The sequence below is a fragment of the Canis lupus genome, chromosome 12, assembly GCF_003254725.2.
Source record: "Canis lupus dingo isolate Sandy chromosome 12, ASM325472v2, whole genome shotgun sequence".
Lineage (NCBI taxonomy): Eukaryota > Metazoa > Chordata > Mammalia > Carnivora > Canidae > Canis > Canis lupus.
In genome coordinates, this window is record NC_064254.1 from 3,008,985 (window position 1) to 3,017,500 (window position 8,516).

Here is an 8,516-nt window from a genome sequence, read left to right on the forward strand (position 1 = left end):
CCTGAGCAGAAGGCAGACACTTTAACTGACAGAGCCACTCAGGTGCCCCTTAAAGATTTATTTGTTTGAGGGAGAGAGACAATCAGAGAAGGGGCGGGGGAAACCATCTTCAAGCATACTTTCCACTGAGCGCGGAGCCCATGTAGAGTCCAACACGGGGCTTGATCTCAAGGTCTACGAGATCATGATCTGAGCTGAAACCAGGAGTCAGATGTTTAACCTACTGAGCCACCCAGGTGTCCCTCAACCACTCTTTTTTTTTTTTTCAACTCTTAAAAAAAAGTTGTGGTATGATGTATAGAACATAAAATTTACCGTTGTAGTAATTTTTAAGCATACAGCTAGGTAGCATTAAGGACATTCCAGCTGCTGGGCAACCATCTCCAACATCCATCTCCAGAACTTTTCTCATCTCTCATCTACCCAAACTGAAACTCCATATCCATTAAATAACTTCCTCCCAGCCCCTGGCAAGCACTGTTCTACTTTCCTTTAAGAATTTGGCTCCTCAGGACTCCCGGGTGGCTCAGTGGTTGAGCGTCTGCCTTTGGCTCAGGGCATGATTCCCAAGTCCTAGGATTGAGTCCCATGTCAGGCTCCCTGCATGGAGCCTGCCTCTCCCTCTCTGTGTCTCTCATGAATAAATAAATAAGATCTTAAAAAAAAAATTTGGCTCCTCAAGGTACTTAAGTGGAGTCAAACAGTATTTGTCCTCTGTACTGTCTTACTGCACTAATATAATGTCCTCAAGGCTCATCCCCATTGTAGTAGCATGGTCAGATGTCCTTCCTTTAAAAGTCTGAGTAACAGTCCAGTGTACAGATACTGTGTTTCATTTCTCCAGTCCCCCACGGGTGGATCCTGGGTTGCTTCCACTTTCTGGTTATTATCACTAATGCTGCTATAAACATGGGTGTGCAAATAACTAGAGTCCCTATTTCCAATTCTTTTGGAAATATACCAGGAAGTAGAGCTGCTGGGTCATATGGTAATTCTAATTGTTTTGAGGAACTGCCATGACATTTTCAGAGTGGCTGCACCATTGTACATTCTCACCAGCAATGCACAAGGGTTGTGATTTCTCCATAGCCTCACGCCAACATTTGTAGTTTGTTTTTTCTGGTAATAGTAATTGTAATGGGTATGAAGTAGCATCTCACTGTGGGTTTGACTTGCATTTCCCTAATGATGAGTGATACTGAGCATCTTTTCCAGTGCTTATTTTGCCATTTGCATATCTTCTTTGGGAGAAATGTCTATTACTCAAGTCCTTGGCCCCCTTTTTTTTTAACTACTTTTAAAAATATATTTATTTATTCATGAGAGACAGAGAGAGAGAGAGAGAGAGAGAGAGAGGCAGAGACACAGGCAGAGGGAGAAGCAGGCTCCATGCAGGGAGCCCGCTGTGGGACTCCATCCCAGGTCTCCAGGATTGCGCCCTGGGCTGAAGGCGGCGCTAAACCGCTGAGCCACCCAGGCTGCCCTACTGTCTACTTCTGTATAGTGATTTAGTGTTTACAAAGTACTTTTATGCGTATTTTTTGATAAAATAGAATTTTATTTAAATTCAATTAACATATAGTGTATACTCCAGTTACCCGAGCCCCCACTCCCCTCCCCTCCCACAACCCTATTTGTTTCCTATGATTAAGAGTCTCTGGGACGCCTGGGTGGCTCAGTGGTTGATTGTCTGCCTTTGGCTCAGGGCGTGATTCTGGAGTCCCGGGATTGAGTCCCACATTGGGTTCCCTGCAGAGGCCTGCTTCTTTCTCTGCCTGTGTCTCTGCCTCTCTCTCTGTATCTCAGGAATAAATAAAACCTAAAAAAAAAAAAAAAGAAAGAGTCTGTTATGGTTCGTCTCCCTCTCTGATTTCATCTTTTTATTTTTTCCCTCCTTTCCCCTATAATCCTATTTTGTTTCTTCAATTTCATGAGTGAGATCATAATTGTCTCTGATTGACTTCTCTTAGCATAATACTCTCTAGTTCATCTATGTTGTTGCAAATGGCAAGATTTCATTTTTTTCTGATGGCTGAATAGTATTCCATTGTATATAGATACACATCTTCTTTATCCATTCATCTGTCGATGGACATCTGGGCTCTTTTCATAGTTTAGCTATTGTGGACATTGCTGCTATAAACACTGGGATGCATGTGCTCCTTTGGATCACTACATTTGTATTTTGGCGGTCAATACCTAGTAGTGCAATTTCTGGATTGCAGGGTAGCTCTATTTTCAACTTTTTGAGGAACCTCCATACTGTTTTCCAGAGTGGCTGCACCAGCTTGCATTCCTACCAACAGTGAAGAGGGCTCCCCTTTCTCCATATCCTTGCTTGGCCCGTTGATTAATGGGAGTTGTTTGGTTTTAATTGTAGGAGTATTTTATTTATTAGTTTATTTATTTGAGAAAGAGAGAGCATGTGTGAAATAGCAAGAGCACAAGGGAGAGCAGCAGAGGGAGAGGCAGAGTGAGAGAGAGAAGCAGACTCCCTGTTCAGAAGGGAGCTCCCTTCTGGATGTTCAGAAGGGAGGGATCCTGATGGGGGCTCCTCACGGGGCTCCATCCCAGGACCCTGAGATCATGACTTGAGCAGAAGGCAGATGTTTAATCAATTGAGCCAGGCAAGCATCCCTAATTGTAGGAGTATTTTGTATATTTTTGGATGACTTTCAATTTTTAAAAACTTTCTAAAAAACTTTTTGCACAGGGAACCCTGGGTGGCGCAGTGGTTTGGCGCCTGCCTTTGGCCCAGGGCATGATCCTGGAGACCCGGGATCGAATCCCACATCGGGCTCCCGGTGCATGGAGCCTGCTTCTCCCTCTGCCTGTGTCTCTGCCTCTCTCTCTCTCTCTGTGTGTGACTACCATAAATAAATAAAAATTAAAAAAAAAAAAACTTTTTGCACAGAAAATGCCTACAATTCAAGAATACTGTTTACATTTGGATTGGGATTTTGGAGATTTCTTAGTTTTTTTTTTAATTTTGAAATGGCATATCTCAAAGGATCCTAGATGTTTGCGTCTGGAGTTAGAACAGCATCACAGGCTGAATGTAAAGGCAGAATAAATATGCAAAGCTAAGCAAGAGAGTTAGTCTCTTAGCCCATCTCTGCCCCTCCAGCCCTCCGCCATGGTCACTTCACAAATCAGAGTGGGAAAACTCTAGTAGAGAGAATTTGCATCTGGGAATAGTGACAAGGGCCATCACTTCATATATATTACAAAGTTATTTTGGTTTTACTGAGAACATCCTCAGAAAAAATTTCTACAAAGGGTAGGCAGTGGAAATCATACTTTCTTACCAAAAATGAACTGTGACAATTAACAGGACAGTTTTCAAAAAGCTGCTTCAATGTGATCTGAGCACTCTGTCAGAGGCTGCTAGTCACCTATAAACACCTCTCTCTTCTTTCCTACTAACAGAAACACATTTTTTAAAAAAGATTTTATTTATTTATCCATGAGAAACACAGAGAGAGAGGCAGTGGGAGAAGCAGGCTCCACACAGGGAGCCTGATGTGGGACTTGATCCCCAGACTCCAGGATCACGCCCCAGGCTGATGGCAGACGCTCAACCGCTGAGCCACCCAGGCGTCCCAGTACAGATAATCTAAATAAATTTATTATTTAATATTTAAATAAATTTAATTATTTATTATTTAATATACTATTATATTTAGATTATATTAAATTTAATATAATATTATTTAAATTTTTTTTTCCAAAAAAAAAAGTAATTGTCTACTTTTGGGTGTGGGCTGATGAGAAAATAGGGAATAAAGTAAATGAGACCTTGCTTAACTAATGGTGACAAGAGACCTCAAATGGAGTATAATTTGCACACCCTTTACTTCTAAGGTTCAAAAAACTTCCAGCTCACATCACATACATTTTTGATTAAACATCTACTCACTGGCTTGAGTTAAGTCCTTGGTTTTCAGATTTACTAAATAACTTTTGGCTACATTTTAAAATAAAAGGATCCTTAAGAGATAAAGACTAGTCACATTTCAGGCTCACATATATGTATCCATTGCAAAGGCAGCTCAAAAAACACTTGAGCCAGCACAGTAAAACTAAATGAAGTAGGTAGGGCCTTCCAGGATCCCTCCTTTAAGGGGAAAATGTTGAAACACACACATTTAAAAAGGAAGCAATGCAGCTTCCTGTTGTGTGCACTCCCTTCTCTCCCTTTCCTTCTTGCACGGCTCTCCACACTCTGTATATAAGAATATTTCAAGAACTAAAACACACACACACACACACTAAGCTGTCTTTTGAATACAGCTAAAGTTAAAATGTGTATGTAACAATCCAAATTGGCAAAATTCAAACTAAACTAAAACTGTAACAGGAGAGTGGCTCTGTAGATACTAGCATATTGATGCCACCCAGTGAAATTCAATAATGCCCACATCTGACTCACTTACACATAAATTCATGAGGGAAAGAATTTTTATCTTTTCTGTTCATTGATGATCTCAAGCATCTAGAACAGGATGTGGCACATAGGAGGTGTGGGGGAAAAATTTTTTTGGAAGGACTACATAGCAATAAACAAAGTCTCTGCTTGAAGTAAAGGGTATTGAATAAGTTCCCACTAATCTGTGTACTCATCTAAGTGTATAAAGTGAATACAAATCTTATCAATCAAATACTTAGATGTTACAAACACATGGATTTTCCCCACACAAGGCAATGAGATGTAAATTATGGGGGTGGGGGAAAGATGACGAGGCAGCATGTACACATGATGGACAACTGTGAGGATATTCAGGTGCCAGACCATGGGGATGAGAACAGGCACTCAGGACCCAAAGAGTGGAAGGAAAGACAAGATTAATCACTTGCAAACTCATGCACCTCAGGCTAGATTTAAAGGTGAGGATCAGAAGACCCCGATGTGCGTGATTTGGGCTTTGTCTTTGATGTAACTTGGAAAGCTGTGATATAGACAATCTTATTCAAACATCTTCAAATCTGTATTAACAGGCTACCACGTAGCTTGCTGATACGGGTTATTAAGATCAATGTCCCTTTTTTTAAATTCTATGATATAATTTGACTTTCTATATCCTTTTTATAGGGAAATGATGTGTGCCCAACTTGCAGAAATAGTCTTGTTCGCTTGCCAGATTTATTTCTCATTGTAAATTCACATGCTGGCTAATTATAACAGCTTGGAAGTTACATAAATGTCCAACAATAGGGAATTGGTTAAGAATAAAATTCATTATAGTGCATATGTATAAGACAACGCAGCCATTAAAAAACATGATGTAAAAGTAGATTATTGCAACAGGAAAATATCCACAAATAGAGGGCATATAAAAAATCAGGTTATAAAACAGATGCATCAAATAATCCCAGCTGTTTAAAAAACCTACTCAAGAGGGAAAAAAAAACCTGGTAGAATTTTACTAAGCATAGGGTTATGTATGCCTTAGGGTACAATTAGAGATTATCTGTTTTATTCTGTAGTTTTATAAATTTAGGTCTTATTTTTCTGTATTTTCCAAATTTTCTATAACTGAACAATAATTACTTCTGTAATCAGAAAATAAGCAGCAATAATTTCTCAATTTTCACTCATATGACCTTAGGGAAGTTAATCAGCGTGTCTGTGCTGGTTTTTTTACCTGTAAATGGGGACAAAAGCACCCCAGCCCTTAGATTACTAGAACACGTAAACCCTTATAACAGTCCCTGGCAAGTGGAAATTGCTTAGTAAAGGTTGGCTATTGGCTCTGAAATTCTTGCGAGTACGGGGTTATGTGCTTGAGGACCAGGCCTGTCTCACCTGTGGGGACTCTCCTTGTAAAGTCAGCCTAAGAAGCCCATAGGTGCTTTCAGCTCTTTCTACTAACAGCTAACAGAGGTAGAAAGGGAAATTGAGGGCTGAGCTCACAAATTCCCCAGTCTCTAGGCACCAGGGAAGAAATGTAAATGTGAGTGAAGCAGCTGGGAATCTGACAAGGGGGGGGGGACCCTATGGCTCCCCAGAGAGGGTAAGACTCCCCAAAAGTAGCTCAATTCAGCTTATTTAATTTAATTTTATTTATTTTAATATATTTTTTTTAGTTTTTATTTATTTATGATAGTCACACAGAGAGAGAGAGAGGCAGAGACACAGGCAGAGGGAGAAGCAGGCTCCATGCACCGGGAGCCCAACATGGGATTTGATCCCAGGTCTCCAGGATCGCGCCCTGGGCCAAAGGCAGGTGCCAAACCGCTGCGCCACCTAGGGATCCCAGCTTATTTATTTTATATACACATATGTATTTTAAAAGATTTTATTTATTTATTCATGAGATGCATACACACACACACACAGAGGCAGAGACATAGGCAGAGGGAGAAGCAGGCTCCATGCACGGAGCCTGATGTGGGACTCAATCCCGGGACTCTGGGATCACACCCTGAGCTGAAGGTGGGTGCTCAATGGCTGAGCCACCCAGGCGTCCCTACATATATATTTTAAAGATTTATTTGAGAGGAAGCACACAAGGTGAGGAGAGGATAGAGGGAGAGGGAGGAAGAAACTCAAGCAGACTCTGTGCTGAGCAAGGAGGCTGATCCCACAACCCATGAGATCACAACCTGAGTCAAAATCGAGTTGTACGCTCAACCAACTGCACCACCCAGACACTGTATTTATTTTTTAAAGATTTTCTGTGTGTGTGTGAGAGAGGGGGAGAGAGAGTATGTGGGGGGAGGGGGGGCAGAGGGAAAGAGAGAATCTCCATCAGCCTCCATGCCCAGCTTGGAGGGCCCGTTCTCACAACCCTGAGATCATGACCTGAGCTGAAATCAAGAGCCAGACACTTAACTGACCCACCCAGGTACCCCTAAACATTTCATTTTTAAGTAATCTCTACACCCACCTGAGGGCTCGAGTTCACAACCCCGATATCTAGCGTTGCATGCTCTGCTGCCTGACCCAGCCAGGTGCCCCAGTTCAGCTTATTTTAAAAGCCTGCACTGGCCCAACAGCACATCTGCCCTGGAGCTGCCTGAACCGTGCATTAAAAAGTATCCACAGAAGGTGCACCTGGTGGCTCAGTGGTTGAACGTCTGCTTTGGGCTCAGCTCATGATCCCAGGGTCCTGGGACTGAATCCCACATCAGGCTCCCCATGGCACGCTCTGTGTCTCATGAATAAATAAAATGTTCCAACAACAACAAAAAAGTCTCACAGAAAAGAATTTAAAGTGATGGGGATTTTAGAGGTTGTTAATAAGCCACTCCAGTCAATGCTTCATTCTCTTTAGGGTGTTTATGACTGGGTTTCAAATATTTGTCAGTGTTCCCTCAGGGAGGAAGTTGTTAAAGCACACAGCAACCTACAGTTCCCATACTCACATGCCAGAGGCTGTATTAATGATGGAAACCAACTGTATGACCTACCTGTGGTGAGAGAGATTCCAAAGCTTGCCTGTTGAGGGGTCTGAAGGCAAGTCAGTCTGACTGATTCCGGCCTGAACGACTGAAGAGGTAATTCAGAGAGTAGGAACTAATCCTTCAGCAAATGTGAGCTGCCTTAGAACTCCAGGGACCATATAATTTGTTGTCACAATGGGGATACTTCTTACCTCTGAGAGTGGAAGGGAATGCTATTAATAATTACACCAGGACACTGGGTCTTGACTGGAAATGCCTCAAACAAACTGGGATATGCGGCTACCCAGTTAAAATCAAAGCATTCCCTGAGGCCTTGGGTAAATTCCAGCTCTTCACCTGAAAACCATCTACTTACGTGGCAGGAAGAAACCACTCTTTTCAAACCACTGTTTACTAGAAAATAATCCAGAAGACCTATTTCAAGGGCTTACTACCCACAAGAGTTTGGGATCTTCATCTCTGAAATCCCTGGACTGAAAGCAGAGAGGCTTTACAACCAGGATGAGGGCCCAGCTTCCCAGAGCTGATAGAGTGAAAAGTGTTTCAGAAGGAAAGGCAGGAAAGGTTAGTTGATCTCTCAGTCCCTGGTCCTCCAGAGATCCCTGACACCACCCCAGCCTCAGTGAGGAGGGGAGGGAGGGAGCTATTCTGAGTAGCAGCTCCATCTGAACTCAGCAGGGTCAGAGTCTATGCCACCAGTGAACCTCTGTTCCCCTTTTCCCACTGGACTCCAGGGGTTACAGCCGCAATATAATGTCAGAAGCCACAGATACAATAATGACAGGAGGCCATGATTTCAGGCCAAAGACCACGTCCATAGCTGACACCAGATGGGACTTAAATTTGATGCATGTTCTACCAAACAAGTGTCTTCTGCATTCTACAGATGGAAAACGGACTCCTTTACATTCCCATGGTCTTTTTGACAATTATCCTACCCAGCCCTTTTCCTATGTTGTGAATTTTTAGCTTCTTAAATTTGCCTCTCTCTTCCCTCCTCCTGTACTAATTAACAGAATCCCAAGTCTGGCTTTGAAACTACAGAACTTCCCAACTACCGGTGAAAAAAGTCTCAGCGAAATCGGGAGGAAAAATATTTCTCTCTTCTA

General features: G+C 42.3%; 2 long non-coding RNA genes across 6 annotated transcripts in view; one reads left to right on the forward strand and one right to left on the reverse strand.

Moving 5' to 3' along the window:
- Window positions 1-246: 246 nt before the first annotated feature.
- LOC112641420 (uncharacterized) overlaps window positions 247-8,516 on the reverse strand; it is a 12,081-nt gene continuing 3,811 nt past the window's right edge. For all 5 annotated transcript variants that reach the window (XR_007401081.1, XR_007401082.1, XR_007401080.1 and 2 more), the window contains one exon: window positions 247-1,819. This is a non-coding gene — a long non-coding RNA (uncharacterized LOC112641420). The remainder of the gene's footprint in view (window positions 1,820-8,516) is intronic.
- Window positions 7,060-8,516, forward strand: part of LOC125752196 (uncharacterized) — a 2,081-nt gene continuing 624 nt past the window's right edge. The window contains exons 1-2 of the long non-coding RNA XR_007401083.1: window positions 7,060-7,971; window positions 8,424-8,516. The exon at window positions 8,424-8,516 is cut by the window's right edge and continues 52 nt beyond it. This is a non-coding gene — a long non-coding RNA (uncharacterized LOC125752196). The remainder of the gene's footprint in view (window positions 7,972-8,423) is intronic.